This window comes from Corella eumyota, chromosome 6, assembly GCF_963082875.1.
Source record: "Corella eumyota chromosome 6, kaCorEumy4.1, whole genome shotgun sequence".
Lineage (NCBI taxonomy): Eukaryota > Metazoa > Chordata > Ascidiacea > Phlebobranchia > Corellidae > Corella > Corella eumyota.
This window is the reverse complement of record NC_137495.1, coordinates 10,790,676-10,808,705: the sequence shown is the minus strand read 5'-3', so window position 1 is coordinate 10,808,705 and position 18,030 is coordinate 10,790,676. Positions and strand designations below refer to the sequence as shown.

Sequence of the window (18,030 nt, the reverse complement as noted above, 5' to 3'; positions counted from 1 at the left end):
TCCTGTGATGGCTACGAGGATGTTTAATCGACGAAGAAAATGCTTCTTTCATGATTTGTTGATGAACAAATCAAATCCAGTGGAAGAAGTTGTTGAATATTTTTACAGGGTAGAGTTTAAGGCTAGAGGTTGGCCACACATTCATGCTTTGCTGTGGATCAAGGATGCTGCTGTGTTTAAACGTGATGATCCTAAAACCATCAGTGCATTCATTGATCAACATATAACTTGTGAGATTCCTTATCCAGAGGTCGTTCTTAAGCTTTATGAGATAGTCACTTCTACACAAACTCATAGCAAGAGACACACCCGATCTTGTAAACAAAACTTGTCGTTTTAATTTCCCTCGTAAAATATCCAATCGTACATTTATATCTTAACCTAAAAATACAGCAAACAAACTATAGGAAGTTAAAAAAGTATTACTTCTCATTTTGGAAGCTATCAATGAGCTAAATGAGTATAATATTTTTTCTGCATCTAAAGTTTTTAAGTTTGCTTGTATATCCCAAGAAGAATTTGAAGATGCTGTTAATATTTTAGGTACACGAAACCAGGTTGTTTTAAAACGCAATTCGAAAGAGATGTGGATAAATTTCTACAACCCAAATTTATTTTGCTCATGAAATGCAAATATGGACATCCAATATGTTTTAGATCCAGGTATTATAATAAACACAGTTTTTTTAATTTTTTTATGTGCTATAAAGTGACAATTGGTTTAAACAATATTCATTGTAGATCATAATTAATTTAAATTTTACAGTTGTGTTATGTACATTCTCTCCTACATCACAAAAGAAGGGAGGGAGGTTGGAATGTTCATTAAACAAGCACAGAAGGAGGCGCGTAAAGAAAATTTGGATGCGATGAAAAAACTGAAGTCACTTTCTAATGTCTATCTTAGTCATTGGTAAAGTGTCTGTGATGGAAGCGATCTATCGTGTTGGGGATTTACCATTGAAATCAAGTACTAGAGATGTTTTTATACATGTAGATGCTGACAGTATCAGAACCACGGGTGACCTAAAAACAATCAATAATTTCAAAAAAGATAAACTCCAGCTGTTTTTGTTTATCAGAAAAGTTTTTATTTCTAAGATTACTTTTTCATAATATATTATAAAACCTTTGTTTTAACAAAATTGTTTGTGGCATGTTTTAAATCATAAAATTATTTTTTTCTGGCTGCATTTATGTAATATCTATTGTATATCTTTTTATTCACTTTGATTAAGATATTTTACTATTACTTAAATGTGCTTTCCAATTTAAAAAACAACAAAACATTAAAAAATGAAGTGTTCTTTAAATAAAAATAATATATAATTTAAATAAACAAATGGTGTTGGTAAACAATTCATTATTTATTTTTGGTGAAGTTAAAAAAATAAAATAATAATTGAGCAATTATAAGTTCAAACCCCAGATCCCACGACAAGGGGTTGCTCTTATCCAGGAAAAGAAAAGGGGTAGAAAGTAAAACTTAAAAGGAAACAAAAAAAAGATTAAAAATAATATTTATAATTCAAAGGAAATAAGAAAAATGTGAAAAGTATGGGACTAAGAGTAGCAAGTTAAAAATGTATAGACTAATATAGACTGAAGCGAAAAAATAATAAATGTAATTATAGTTTGATGAGAGTGTAGAAAGATTTATAGAAAATTTTAGCTTTACAAAAAAAAATAAGATCAAATATAAAAAAAGCATTGGCCAACTAAAAACAAAAAAAGAGTATTGGTCAATTAAAGTAAAATGTATAAGTCAATTTAAAAACAGAAAGATGTATAGGTCAAATAAATGAAAGAAAAATGTAAAGGTCAAATAAGGTAAAGAAAAATGTATAAGTCAATTAAAAACAGAAAGATGTATAGGTCAAATAAAGGAAAGAAAAATGTATAGGTCAAATAAAATAAAGAAAAATGGATAGGTCAAATAAAGGAAAGATAAATGGATAGGCTAATTAAAGGAAAAAAATGTATAGGCTAATTAAAGGAAAGAAAAATGTATAGGTCAATTAAAAAAGATCAATTAAAGCAACGAAAAAATAAAATAGTATAGTGCAGGTAAATAAAAACCAGCCAATATAAAATAAATAAATAGTCACAATAGAATAAATTTAAAAATTATCAATCAAATTCATACGCAACAGTAAACCAATGTGCACCAGCTACTCCATTACAACGCTCAGTTGACTGTTCAACATTGTTAACTATAACAATTCTAACATTATTGGAGGGTGGGTGTCTTCACCTTGAATGATGTGTGGGGCCATTCAAAATGTCTTGTTTTAACAAATTAATTGGTATGGGTGAATTTATCCAATGTGTGGGTTTATTAATACCAAAATGTAAAACATGTATCTGCGTGAGAATTTGAATTATGTCATCATTACTTAAAAAGATATTATAAAGAAAATAGACAATAATAAATTAAGATTAAAATCTTGCTAACTCAATATTTATTAGAAATTTTTTTAATTGTTTTCAACACTGGGTAAGGGAAAATTTTTAACCTAACGCATTTTCACACGACAGGTAACACTGCGTTGCGCTGCGTTAACTTTACAATTTTTAGGGATTTTTTTTAAATTTTAATAAACAATATCTACTAAAAGTATACCGCTTACGAAATCTTGCGTAAATTTTGCTCCTAACACAAAACTTGCGTAACTTTCGTACGTGTGAACGACGTTACGTTGCAAACGCCGTGTAAAAGGGCCTATACTTTAAATAATAAACTATTAAATGTAAAAATAGCGTGTTTACAGGGAATAATTTACAATATTTCTGAGGGATCCAGACCCCCCTAGCGGTGTTGTGATTTTCTAAAATTAGCCCCCCCATTTATTTAACCCACGAGCCGCCACTGCCTATGTATATGTTGTTGTCCTACTCTTATTGTTTAAGTGTTTGTGTAATGTACATAACTATTCATAAATAGCATCTGTTTGCAATAAAAAAGGCTATTTATCTAATGTGCTATTCAAAAAGTATTTATTTTTACATAACTTACTTTAATTTTGAAAGCAATTTTTCCAACCCATTGCACATGTTTTATCATGTAAGATCATTGGCCTTGTAATATAACAAAAACTGTTTAACAGGATAACCATTTACGATAAATCTAAAAGGAATTGCAAATTGTATTAATATTAGTTGATTTATCTGGTTGAGCTGCAATAAAATCAACCTTACTTTTGTTAGTGTATTCCACCAACACAGTTTTAATAGTAAACCGACAGACAGAGAAGTGCACTTAATGACTGTTGCACTTACAAAATGCTCCTGTAAAATAATGTCGAACTAAGCTTTTAGCTGCAAAAAAACAAAATATTTCTTGATTACAAAAGTTTGCTGTTTAATTAACTTCTTACATATCAAAATATTTTTGATAAAGTTACTTATTTTATTTGATAAAGCGGTTTGATAAAGTTACTTATTTTAAATATAAAGAAAATATTTTAAATATAAAGAAAACTATTTTTATCTCTGGGTTGGCCTTTCGGTTAATAGCCAAATGCGCCAACCATTGCAACACAACAACAACTGATTCGCGACATTTTTATTAAATTTGCAAAACATTATTATGGTAATAAAAATGAAGCAAGATCAAAATTATAATAAAAGAAATGTTTAACAAAATAAATTTGACCCTGGGTGGACTTAAACCTTCAAACTTTCTCCTAACAGCTGAACGCCCTAACCGATTGCGCGACGGAGACGATTATTTTGCCCACTTTGTTTGAATTTGCAAAGCAAATTAATATAATAAAAATGTAATAATATATTTCGTTCATGAATGGGCCCGAACTTTCAACCTTTCGGTTAAGAGCAAAACGCGCCAATCTATTGCGACACAAATACGACTAATTCGCGACATTTCTACTAAATTTGCAAAGCAAAATTATAATGATAATAAAAATGAGAAAAAACTAGTTTCGTCCTTGTGCGGGCTCGAACCTCCAACCTTTCGGTTAAAGAGCTAACGCGCCAATGATTGTGACACAGAAACGACCGATTTGCAACATTTTTATCAAATTTGCAAAGCAAAATTGTAAAAATAAGACGATTATATATTTGACCCTGGGTGGACTCGAACCGCAATCTTTTTAATTAAATAGAAAATAATAATGATAAACATTTATCTAATAATTAAATACATAAAATTTGATTTAATAATTTAGTTGATAATCTTAATTAAATAATGTTCATGATTATCTTCATTTATTAATAGAGATTAATTTTAAAAATGAATAAATGATTTTAAATCGTATTTTATTTATTAAATAAATCTAGTTGTAAGTATTTTTGCTTGTTGTGATGATGAATTTAAAATTACTTTGACACAATTATTGCATTCTTTAAAAAAAAAATAATTGTATGGGATATCACTCTTTTCAATATAAATATATCAAAACAGTTTTACAAACGTTAACATGTGCATCACCAGCTTTTTTTAAACACCTTTAAAAAACGGAAATAATTTTATAAATTCAAAATCAGATGATTGATTTAATGGAAGTTAATAGTTAATAGCCAAATGCGCCAACCATTGCAACCCAACTGATTCGCGACATTTTTATGAAATTTGCAAAACATTATTATGGTAATAAAAATGAAGCAAACAAAAAATTCGTCCCTGGGTGGGCTTGAACCACCAACCTTTCGGTTAACAGCCGAACGCGCTAACCGATTGCGCCACAGAGACGACATTCATTGCTACACTTGGATTGAATCTGAAGATTAAAATTATAATAATAAAAATGTAACAAAATATATTTGACGTTGGGTGGACTCGAACAACCAACCTTTCGGTTAACAGACGAACTCGCTAACTGATTGCGCCATAGAGACGACATTTTTTGCCACACTTGGTCTAAATTTGGAGATCAAAATTATAATAATAAAAATGTAACAAAATAAATTTGGCCCTGGGTGGACTTAAACCTTCAAACTTTCTCCTAACAGCTGAACGCCCTAACCGATTGCGCGACAGAGACGATTATTTCGCCCACTTTGTTTGAATTTGCAAAGGAAATTAATATAATAAAAATGTAATAATATATTTCGTTCATGAATGGGCCCGAACCTTCAACCTTTCGGTTAAGAGCAAAACGCGCCAATCTATTGCGACACAAATACGACTAATTCGCGACATTTCTACTAAATTTGCAAAGCAAAATTACAATGATAATAAAAATGAGAAAAAACTAGTTTCGTCCTTGGGCGGGCTCGAACCTCCAACCTTTCGGTTAAAGAGCTAAACGCGCCAATGATTGTGACACAGAAACGACCGATTTGCGACATTTCTATCAAATTTGCAAAGCAAAATTGTAAAAAAAATACGATTATATATTTGACCCTGGGTGGACTCGAACCGCAATCTTTTAAATTAAATAGAAAATAATAATGATAAACATTTATCTAATAATTAAATACATAAAATTTGCTTTAATAATTTAGTTGATAATCTTAATTAATTAATGTTCATGATTATCTTTATTTATTAATAGAGATTAATTTTAAAAATGATCAAATAATTTTAAATCGTATTTTATTTATCAAATAAATCTAGTTGTAAGTATTTTTGCTTGTTGTGATGATGAATTTAAAATTACTTTGACACAATTATTGCGTTCTTTAAAAAAAAATAATTGTATGCGATATCACCTTTTTCAATATAAATATATTAAATCAGTTTTACAAACGTTAATATGTGCATCACCAGCTTCTTTTAAACATCTTTAAAGGACGAAAATAATTTTATAAATTCAAAATCAGATGAGTGATTTAATGGAAGTTAAAGAATCTGTATTTTTTCATTAATCTTAAAGGTAGATGAACCAATTTTGGCTATAAAAAACTTGGAAAGTACACCTTTATCTTTTTTAAAAGACAACGTTTAACAAATCTTGCTAGATGGTGGACTAGATTGCAGAACAAATCTTAAAGGTCAGTGTTTATTCAAAACTCCCTTATATTACCCACCACTTGCCTGAACATTACCAGACAGGATTGCATAATTAGTAATAACAAATTTTATCTTGTTTAAAAAAACTTTTGAATCGAATCAGTATTTTAATCATTTAGTTACCGAGGCTTTTATGCTTAGTGATGAAGCGTCTGTCCCGTAAACAGGAGATCCTGGGTTCAATCCCCAGAAACGCCTAATATTATTTTACTATAATGAAGTTGGTAGTTATTTTAAAAATAATTTTTTCTGATTACTTTAAAATAATACGTTAAATTTTAAACTCCACGAAGATTTGTAAACCTAACCTGACGTTTATGTTAAATTAGGCTTTTGTTTATCTTTCGACTGTAATTAATAGCTTATGCAAATTCTAACTCGCGAATGTAAAAAAAGTCGACTAAATTTTAATAGTTTTTTGTACTTTTTTCTTGATATTCTGTGCAATGTTTTTGCACAAGTAGCAAATTTAATAATTTTGATTGTTCTTAAAGATTGGTTGTGTACAAGAATATGAGATTCCGACTATTTAAAAAAAATTAACACTAAATTTACTTTGAAGTCCAAATCCATGTTGTTTGGACCGACTTAGCATTTTTAAAGTTTTGATTAAGAAAATATTATTTATCAAATTGGACATTGCGGGTGCGTGGCGCAATGGATAACGCGTCTGCCTACGGAGCAGAAGATTCCAGGTTCGAGTCCTGGCGCGCTCGTATTTCATTTAGCAAAATTGTTCCTACTTTAAGTACGTGAAATACTTATTTATGCTTAAGACATATTTATTTGTTCACTTTTCATCACACACAGAGTTACGGTTGCTAATTGAATCACACGATGCAATTGATAAAGTCGGTTTCATTTCACAATGGCATTGTGACGTTATATAAAAGGGCAAAAAATTTGTACCTTTTTGCATAGGAAAGGGTGACCCTTGCCTAATTTTTTTTAAATCATTTTAAAATTAATAAAACAAAAATAAACAATTAGATTAGGTTAAAGTAGTGATTGGGCTTCGTGAAATTATGCTTAAATACTTGCTTGATTACTAAAAAATAATGTAAATATTTTGCTTTTAAATTTAGTTTGATTATATTATACGACATCGATGCGTGTTTGTTTGCTGAAATTTATTTAAATAACACGATTAGATATATAAAACTGTTATTATATTGCAAAACCTTTAATTTAGTAACCATAATTATTTTTGTAATTGCGACAAAAATTATTTTAAATCCTTTTATTAACAAAAGTAAATTAATGTAAAAGTTGCAACAAATATTTGCAGCTGGCCATCTACCCACAACCAGCAATTCGAATTTTTATCACTTTTGCTCATTTATTAAACATATATGAAGTTTTACAGATGTGATCCTACAACTTGAGTTGTAACAAAGAATGTCTATTGGCCTACGAACAATATGCCTTTTTTCTTTTAACTTTATTAATTGTTAGTCTACAAATAAGATTCGTTTGATTAAAATTCGATAAAAAATGTTAAAATTTAACATTCGTTTGTTTAAAATTTGACAATTTGTTCAGCAAAATTTTATAAAATTTTGTTTTTAAAAATTATGCAAATAGCATATATACCTTATTCAAATAGAAACAAAGTTAGTTGTTGGTTGTTAGAAACGGTCAAAAGAATAACAGCAATTATAACTGTTAAGAAACTGCATATCTACACATATTACTGTAAATGATAAAATAAAAATAATTAAATCACAAAAACCATGAAAAAATGACAATGCCATGGGACAAGCATTTAAATAATTGAATAAAATCACGCTAGCTGTTTTAAGAAGGAAAAGCAAGAGTTGTCGTGACCTATTGGTAAAGGCTATCAAAAAGGAACCTATTCAGCTCTGCAGGCACAAGTTCAAATCCTGCCGAAAACGCATTTTTTTTGCATTTTTTAATTACAAATTTAATTAAATAAATACAATTTTAAATACAAAATTAATTAAAGTTACCTTGAAAAGTAAACAAAACAGTTGTCGTGGCCGAGTGGTTAAGGCAATAGACTTACAATGTTTTAGGCGCTGTCCGCACATATTCGAATCCTGCCGACAACGAGTTTTTTTAATTTTTTAACTAAAATCACCCTAGCTGTCTTAAAGGAAACAAAGAGTTTTTCCACATAAAAATAAGTAACGTTGTTCGGTGGATATCGTTGGACAGTACCTTCATAAAAAAACTTTTACTGGTCGTGCGGTAAATGATTGACGCTAATGGGGATCGATCCCAGGACCTCCTTTTTACTAGGCAGGCGCTTTAACACTATGTTATAATGCCTTTAAAGAAAGTCAATGTATCAGTTATGTCGTTACAAACAAATGTATTTAAAATAAAATAAAGTATTTTAATATTTAAATTCTTGTTGAAAACTCCCAAATTGAATGATCTATGCATCATAACGTTAAAACGCACGTCGAAAATAAAAAAAACTATTTCTACACCGGAAATCGAAGCCGAACCGTCTGGGTGAAAACCAGAAATCCCAAGCTTGACAAGCATAAACTTTACCACCGATGTTTGATATTGTTTCTAAGATAAGTTTTGTTAAAAATGGAGTGTTGTAAATTTATTAATTAATAACTGCCTTTAGTTGTCGGTTGTTTACAAGAATATCAAATTCTGTCTAATTTCTTTCAAAATTAAACGCTAAATTAAGTAATGTTCAAATCCATGTTTATTGAGTGGCTTCTGTTCAGTAGAACAAAATTGCCCTTCGTCTTTAAAACAAACATTTGCCTTTAATCAAAAGCTAAAATAAATCGTTAAAATAATGGTTTAATTCCAGAAAAACGAAGTTGGAGGTTCCATGTGTAAAGAGTTTCAAACAAATTTGCAAAGAAAATATTTTAAATATCAAGAAAACTATTTTTATCTCTGGGTTGGCCTTTCGGTTAATAGCCAAATGCGCCAACCATTGCAACACAACAACAACTGATTCGCGACATTTTTATTAAATTTGCAAAACATTATTATGGTAATAAAAATGAAGCAAGATCAAAATTATAATAAAAGAAATGTTTAACAAAATAAATTTGACCCTGGGTGGACTTAAACCTTCAAACTTTCTCCTAACAGCTGAACGCCCTAACCGATTGCGCGACGGAGACGATTATTTTGCCCACTTTGTTTGAATTTGCAAAGCAAATTAATATAATAAAAATGTAATAATATATTTCGTTCATGAATGGGCCCGAACTTTCAACCTTTCGGTTAAGAGCAAAACGCGCCAATCTATTGCGACACAAATACGACTAATTCGCGACATTTCTACTAAATTTGCAAAGCAAAATTATAATGATAATAAAAATGAGAAAAAACTAGTTTCGTCCTTGTGCGGGCTCGAACCTCCAACCTTTCGGTTAAAGAGCTAACGCGCCAATGATTGTGACACAGAAACGACCGATTTGCAACATTTTTATCAAATTTGCAAAGCAAAATTGTAAAAATAAGACGATTATATATTTGACCCTGGGTGGACTCGAACCGCAATCTTTTTAATTAAATAGAAAATAATAATGATAAACATTTATCTAATAATTAAATACATAAAATTTGATTTAATAATTTAGTTGATAATCTTAATTAAATAATGTTCATGATTATCTTCATTTATTAATAGAGATTAATTTTAAAAATGAATAAATGATTTTAAATCGTATTTTATTTATTAAATAAATCTAGTTGTAAGTATTTTTGCTTGTTGTGATGATGAATTTAAAATTACTTTGACATAATTATTGCATTCTTTAAAAAAAAAATAATTGTATGGGATATCACTCTTTTCAATATAAATATATCAAAACAGTTTTACAAACGTTAACATGTGCATCACCAGCTTTTTTTAAACACCTTTAAAAAACGGAAATAATTTTATAAATTCAAAATCAGATGATTGATTTAATGGAAGTTAATAGTTAATAGCCAAATGCGCCAACCATTGCAACCCAACTGATTCGCGACATTTTTATGAAATTTGCAAAACATTATTATGGTAATAAAAATGAAGCAAACAAAAAATTCGTCCCTGTGTGGTCTTGAACCACCAACCTTTCGGTTAACAGCCGAACGCGCTAACCGATTGCGCCACAGAGACGACAATCATTGCTACACTTGGATTGAATCTGAAGATTAAAATTATAATAATAAAAATGTAACAAAATATATTTGACGTTGGGTGGACTCGAACAACCAACCTTTCGGTTAACAGACGAACTCGCTAACTGATTGCGCCATAGAGACGACATTTTTTGCCACACTTGGTCTAAATTTGGAGATCAAAATTATAATAATAAAAATGTAACAAAATAAATTTGGCCCTGGGTGGACTTAAACCTTCAAACTTTCTCCTAACAGCTGAACGCCCTAACCGATTGCGCGACAGAGACGATTATTTCGCCCACTTTGTTTGAATTTGCAAAGGAAATTAATCTAATAAAAATGTAATAATATATTTCGTTCATGAATGGGCCCGAACCTTCAACCTTTCGGTTAAGAGCAAAACGCGCCAATCTATTGCGACACAAATACGACTAATTCGCGACATTTCTACTAAATTTGCAAAGCAAAATTACAATGATAATAAAAATGAGAAAAAACTAGTTTCGTCCTTGGGCGGACTCGAACCTCCAACCTTTCGGTTAAAGAGCTAAACGCGCCAATGATTGTGACACAGAAACGACCGATTTGCGACATTTCTATCAAATTTGCAAAGCAAAATTGTAAAAAAAATACGATTATATATTTGACCCTGGGTGGACTCGAACCGCAATCTTTTAAATTAAATAGAAAATAATAATGATAAACATTTATCTAATAATTAAATACATAAAATTTGCTTTAATAATTTAGTTGATAATCTTAATTAATTAATGTTCATGATTATCTTTATTTATTAATAGAGATTAATTTTAAAAATGATCAAATAATTTTAAATCGTATTTTATTTATCAAATAAATCTAGTTGTAAGTATTTTTGCTTGTTGTGATGATGAATTTAAAATTACTTTGACACAATTATTGCGTTCTTTAAAAAAAAATAATTGTATGCGATATCACCCTTTTCAATATAAATATATTAAATCAGTTTTACAAACGTTAATATGTGCATCACCAGCTTCTTTTAAACATCTTTAAAGGACGAAAATAATTTTATAAATTCAAAATCAGATGAGTGATTTAATGGAAGTTAAAGAATCTGTATTTTTTCATTAATCTTAAAGGTAGATGAACCAATTTTGGCTATAAAAAACTTGGAAAGTACACCTTTATCTTTTTTAAAAGACAACGTTTAACAAATCTTGCTAGATGGTGGACTAGATTGCAGAACAAATCTTAAAGGTCAGTGTTTTTTCAAAACTCCCTTATATTACCCACCACTTGCCTGAACATTACCAGACAGGATTGCATAATTAGTGATAACAAATTTTATCTTGTTTAAAAAAACTTTTGAATCGAATCAGTATTTTAATCATTTAGTTACCGAGGCTTTTATGCTTAGTGATGAAGCGTCTGTCCCGTAAACAGGAGATCCTGGGTTCAATCCCCAGAAACGCCTAATATTATTTTACTATAATGAAGTTGGTAGTTATTTTAAAAATAATTTTTTCTGATTACTTTAAAATAATACGTTAAATTTTAAACTCCACGAAGATTTGTAAACCTAACCTGACGTTTATGTTAAATTAGGCTTTTGTTTATCTTTCGACTGTAATTAATAGCTTATGCAAATTCTAACTCGCGAATGTAAAAAAAGTCGACTAAATTTTAATAGTTTTTTGTACTTTTTTCTTGATATTCTGTGCAATGTTTTTGCACAAGTAGCAAATTTAATATTTTTGATTGTTCTTAAAGATTGGTTGTGTACAAGAATATGAGATTCCGACTATTTAAAAAAAATTAACACTAAATTTACTTTGAAGTCCAAACCATGTTGTTTGGACAGACTAAGCATTTTTAAAGTTTTGATTAAGAAAACATTATTTATCAAATTGGACATTGCGGGTGCGTGGCGCAATGGATAACGCGTCTGCCTACGGAGCAGAAGATTCCAGGTTCGAGTCCTGGCGCGCTCGTATTTCATTTAGCAAAATTGTTCCTACTTTAAGTACGCGAAATACTTATTTATGCTTAAGACATATTTATTTGTTCACTTTTCATCACACACAGAGTTACGGTTGCTAATTGAATCACACGATGCAATTGATAAAGTCGGTTTCATTTCACAATGGCATTGTGACGTTATATAAAAGGGCAAAAAATTTGTACCTTTTTGCATAGGAAAGGGTGACCCTTGCCTAATTTTTTTTAAATCATTTTAAAATTAATAAAACAAAAATAAACAATTAGATTAGGTTAAAGTAGTGATTGGGCTTCGTGAAATTATGCTTAAATACTTGCTTGATTACTAAAAAATAATGTAAATATTTTGCTTTTAAATTTAGTTTGATTATATTATACGACATCGATGCGTGTTTGTTTGCTGAAATTTATTTAAATAACACGATTAGATATATAAAACTGTTATTATATTGCAAAATCTTCAATTTAGTAACCATAATTATTTTTGTAATTGCGACAAAAATTATTTTAAATCCTTTTATTAACAAAAGTAAATTAATGTAAAAGTTGCAACAAATATTTGCAGCTGGCCATCTACCCACAACCAGCAATTCGAATTTTTATCACTTTTGCTCATTTATTAAACATATATGAAGTTTTACAGATGTGATCCTACAACTTGAGTTGTAACAAAGAATGTCTATTGGCCTACGAACAATATGCCTTTTTTCTTTTAACTTTATTAATTGTTAGTCTACAAATAAGATTCGTTTGATTAAAATTCGATAAAAAATGTTAAAATTTAACATTCGTTTGTTTAAAATTTGACAATTTGTTCAGCAAAATTTTATAAAATTTTGTTTTTAAAAATTATGCAAATAGCATATATACCTTATTCAAATAGAAACAAAGTTAGTTGTTGGTTGTTAGAAACGGTCAAAAGAATAACAGCAATTATAACTGTTAAGAAACTGCATATCTACACATATTACTGTAAATGATAAAATAAAAATAATTAAATCACAAAAACCATGAAAAAATGACAATGCCATGGGACAAGCATTTAAATAATTGAATAAAATCACGCTAGCTGTTTTAAGAAGGAAAAGCAAGAGTTGTCGTGACCTATTGGTAAAGGCTATCAAAAAGGAACCTATTCAGCTCTGCAGGCACAAGTTCAAATCCTGCCGAAAACGCATTTTTTTTGCATTTTTTAATTACAAATTTAATTAAATAAATACAATTTTAAATACAAAATTAATTAAAGTTACCTTGAAAAGTAAACAAAACAGTTGTCGTGGCCGAGTGGTTAAGGCAATAGACTTACAATGTTTTAGGCGCTGTCCGCACATATTCGAATCCTGCCGACAACGAGTTTTTTTAATTTTTTAACTAAAATCACCCTAGCTGTCTTAAAGGAAACAAAGAGTTTTTCCACATAAAAATAAGTAACGTTGTTCGGTGGATATCGTTGGACAGTACCTTCATAAAAAAACTTTTACTGGTCGTGCGGTAAATGATTGACGCTAATGGGGATCGATCCCAGGACCTCCTTTTTACTAGGCAGGCGCTTTAACACTATGTTATAATGCCTTTAAAGAAAGTCAATGTATCAGTTATGTCGTTACAAACAAATGTATTTAAAATAAAATAAAGTATTTTAATATTTAAATTCTTGTTGAAAACTCCCAAATTGAATGATCTATGCATCATAACGTTAAAACGCACGTCGAAAATAAAAAAAACTATTTCTACACCGGAAATCGAAGCCGAACCGTCTGGGTGAAAACCAGAAATCCCAAGCCTGACAAGCATAAACTTTACCACCGATGTTTGATATTGTTTCTAAGATAAGTTTTGTTAAAAATGGAGTGTTGTAAATTTATTAATTAATAACTGCCTTTAGTTGTCGGTTGTTTACAAGAATATCAAATTCTGTCTAATTTCTTTCAAAATTAAACGCTAAATTAAGTAATGTTCAAATCCATGTTTATTGAGTGGCTTCTGTTCAGTAGAACAAAATTGCCCTTCGTCTTTAAAACAAACATTTGCCTTTAATCAAAAGCTAAAATAAATCGTTAAAATAATGGTTTAATTCCAGAAAAACGAAGTTGGAGGTTCCATGTGTAAAGAGTTTCAAACAAATTTGCAAAGAAAATATTTTAAATATCAAGAAAACTATTTTTATCTCTGGGTTGGCCTTTCGGTTAATAGCCAAATGCGCCAACCATTGCAACACAACAACAACTGATTCGCGACATTTTTATTAAATTTGCAAAACATTATTATGGTAATAAAAATGAAGCAAGATCAAAATTATAATAAAAGAAATGTTTAACAAAATAAATTTGACCCTGGGTGGACTTAAACCTTCAAACTTTCTCCTAACAGCTGAACGCCCTAACCGATTGCGCGACGGAGACGATTATTTTGCCCACTTTGTTTGAATTTGCAAAGCAAATTAATATAATAAAAATGTAATAATATATTTCGTTCATGAATGGGCCCGAACTTTCAACCTTTCGGTTAAGAGCAAAACGCGCCAATCTATTGCGACACAAATACGACTAATTCGCGACATTTCTACTAAATTTGCAAAGCAAAATTATAATGATAATAAAAATGAGAAAAAACTAGTTTCGTCCTTGTGCGGGCTCGAACCTCCAACCTTTCGGTTAAAGAGCTAACGCGCCAATGATTGTGACACAGAAACGACCGATTTGCAACATTTTTATCAAATTTGCAAAGCAAAATTGTAAAAATAAGACGATTATATATTTGACCCTGGGTGGACTCGAACCGCAATCTTTTTAATTAAATAGAAAATAATAATGATAAACATTTATCTAATAATTAAATACATAAAATTTGATTTAATAATTTAGTTGATAATCTTAATTAAATAATGTTCATGATTATCTTCATTTATTAATAGAGATTAATTTTAAAAATGAATAAATGATTTTAAATCGTATTTTATTTATTAAATAAATCTAGTTGTAAGTATTTTTGCTTGTTGTGATGATGAATTTAAAATTACTTTGACATAATTATTGCATTCTTTAAAAAAAAAATAATTGTATGGGATATCACTCTTTTCAATATAAATATATCAAAACAGTTTTACAAACGTTAACATGTGCATCACCAGCTTTTTTTAAACACCTTTAAAAAACGGAAATAATTTTATAAATTCAAAATCAGATGATTGATTTAATGGAAGTTAATAGTTAATAGCCAAATGCGCCAACCATTGCAACCCAACTGATTCGCGACATTTTTATGAAATTTGCAAAACATTATTATGGTAATAAAAATGAAGCAAACAAAAAATTCGTCCCTGTGTGGTCTTGAACCACCAACCTTTCGGTTAACAGCCGAACGCGCTAACCGATTGCGCCACAGAGACGACAATCATTGCTACACTTGGATTGAATCTGAAGATTAAAATTATAATAATAAAAATGTAACAAAATATATTTGACGTTGGGTGGACTCGAACAACCAACCTTTCGGTTAACAGACGAACTCGCTAACTGATTGCGCCATAGAGACGACATTTTTTGCCACACTTGGTCTAAATTTAGAGATCAAAATTATAATAATAAAAATGTAACAAAATAAATTTGGCCCTGGGTGGACTTAAACCTTCAAACTTTCTCCTAACAGCTGAACGCCCTAACCGATTGCGCGACAGAGACGATTATTTCGCCCACTTTGTTTGAATTTGCAAAGGAAATTAATCTAATAAAAATGTAATAATATATTTCGTTCATGAATGGGCCCGAACCTTCAACCTTTCGGTTAAGAGCAAAACGCGCCAATCTATTGCGACACAAATACGACTAATTCGCGACATTTCTACTAAATTTGCAAAGCAAAATTACAATGATAATAAAAATGAGAAAAAACTAGTTTCGTCCTTGGGCGGACTCGAACCTCCAACCTTTCGGTTAAAGAGCTAAACGCGCCAATGATTGTGACACAGAAACGACCGATTTGCGACATTTCTATCAAATTTGCAAAGCAAAATTGTAAAAAAAATACGATTATATATTTGACCCTGGGTGGACTCGAACCGCAATCTTTTAAATTAAATAGAAAATAATAATGATAAACATTTATCTAATAATTAAATACATAAAATTTGCTTTAATAATTTAGTTGATAATCTTAATTAATTAATGTTCATGATTATCTTTATTTATTAATAGAGATTAATTTTAAAAATGATCAAATAATTTTAAATCGTATTTTATTTATCAAATAAATCTAGTTGTAAGTATTTTTGCTTGTTGTGATGATGAATTTAAAATTACTTTGACACAATTATTGCGTTCTTTAAAAAAAAATAATTGTATGCGATATCACCCTTTTCAATATAAATATATTAAATCAGTTTTACAAACGTTAATATGTGCATCACCAGCTTCTTTTAAACATCTTTAAAGGACGAAAATAATTTTATAAATTCAAAATCAGATGAGTGATTTAATGGAAGTTAAAGAATCTGTATTTTTTCATTAATCTTAAAGGTAGATGAACCAATTTTGGCTATAAAAAACTTGGAAAGTACACCTTTATCTTTTTTAAAAGACAACGTTTAACAAATCTTGCTAGATGGTGGACTAGATTGCAGAACAAATCTTAAAGGTCAGTGTTTTTTCAAAACTCCCTTATATTACCCACCACTTGCCTGAACATTACCAGACAGGATTGCATAATTAGTGATAACAAATTTTATCTTGTTTAAAAAAACTTTTGAATCGAATCAGTATTTTAATCATTTAGTTACCGAGGCTTTTATGCTTAGTGATGAAGCGTCTGTCCCGTAAACAGGAGATCCTGGGTTCAATCCCCAGAAACGCCTAATATTATTTTACTATAATGAAGTTGGTAGTTATTTTAAAAATAATTTTTTCTGATTACTTTAAAATAATACGTTAAATTTTAAACTCCACGAAGATTTGTAAACCTAACCTGACGTTTATGTTAAATTAGGCTTTTGTTTATCTTTCGACTGTAATTAATAGCTTATGCAAATTCTAACTCGCGAATGTAAAAAAAGTCGACTAAATTTTAATAGTTTTTTGTACTTTTTTCTTGATATTCTGTGCAATGTTTTTGCACAAGTAGCAAATTTAATATTTTTGATTGTTCTTAAAGATTGGTTGTGTACAAGAATATGAGATTCCGACTATTTAAAAAAAATTAACACTAAATTTACTTTGAAGTCCAAACCATGTTGTTTGGACAGACTAAGCATTTTTAAAGTTTTGATTAAGAAAACATTATTTATCAAATTGGACATTGCGGGTGCGTGGCGCAATGGATAACGCGTCTGCCTACGGAGCAGAAGATTCCAGGTTCGAGTCCTGGCGCGCTCGTATTTCATTTAGCAAAATTGTTCCTACTTTAAGTACGCGAAATACTTATTTATGCTTAAGACATATTTATTTGTTCACTTTTCATCACACACAGAGTTACGGTTGCTAATTGAATCACACGATGCAATTGATAAAGTCGGTTTCATTTCACAATGGCATTGTGACGTTATATAAAAGGGCAAAAAATTTGTACCTTTTTGCATAGGAAAGGGTGACCCTTGCCTAATTTTTTTTAAATCATTTTAAAATTAATAAAACAAAAATAAACAATTAGATTAGGTTAAAGTAGTGATTGGGCTTCGTGAAATTATGCTTAAATACTTGCTTGATTACTAAAAAATAATGTAAATATTTTGCTTTTAAATTTAGTTTGATTATATTATACGACATCGATGCGTGTTTGTTTGCTGAAATTTATTTAAATAACACGATTAGATATATAAAACTGTTATTATATTGCAAAATCTTCAATTTAGTAACCATAATTATTTTTGTAATTGCGACAAAAATTATTTTAAATCCTTTTATTAACAAAAGTAAATTAATGTAAAAGTTGCAACAAATATTTGCAGCTGGCCATCTACCCACAACCAG

At 29.6% G+C, this 18,030-nt stretch overlaps 4 non-coding genes across 4 annotated transcripts; 3 read left to right on the top strand and 1 right to left on the bottom strand.

The window, feature by feature from the left end:
• Positions 1-4,637: 4,637 nt before the first annotated feature.
• On the bottom strand, positions 4,638-4,711 carry Trnan-guu (transfer RNA asparagine (anticodon GUU)). The gene has a single exon. It is a non-coding gene; the product is annotated as a tRNA-Asn (tRNA).
• Positions 4,712-6,617: 1,906 nt separating this feature from the next.
• Positions 6,618-6,690, top strand: Trnar-acg (transfer RNA arginine (anticodon ACG)). The gene has a single exon. It is a non-coding gene; the product is annotated as a tRNA-Arg (tRNA).
• Positions 6,691-11,990: 5,300 nt separating this feature from the next.
• Positions 11,991-12,063, top strand: Trnar-acg (transfer RNA arginine (anticodon ACG)). Its single transcript has one exon. It is a non-coding gene; the product is annotated as a tRNA-Arg (tRNA).
• Positions 12,064-17,363: 5,300 nt separating this feature from the next.
• On the top strand, positions 17,364-17,436 carry Trnar-acg (transfer RNA arginine (anticodon ACG)). Its single transcript has one exon. It is a non-coding gene; the product is annotated as a tRNA-Arg (tRNA).
• Positions 17,437-18,030: the final 594 nt, after the last annotated feature.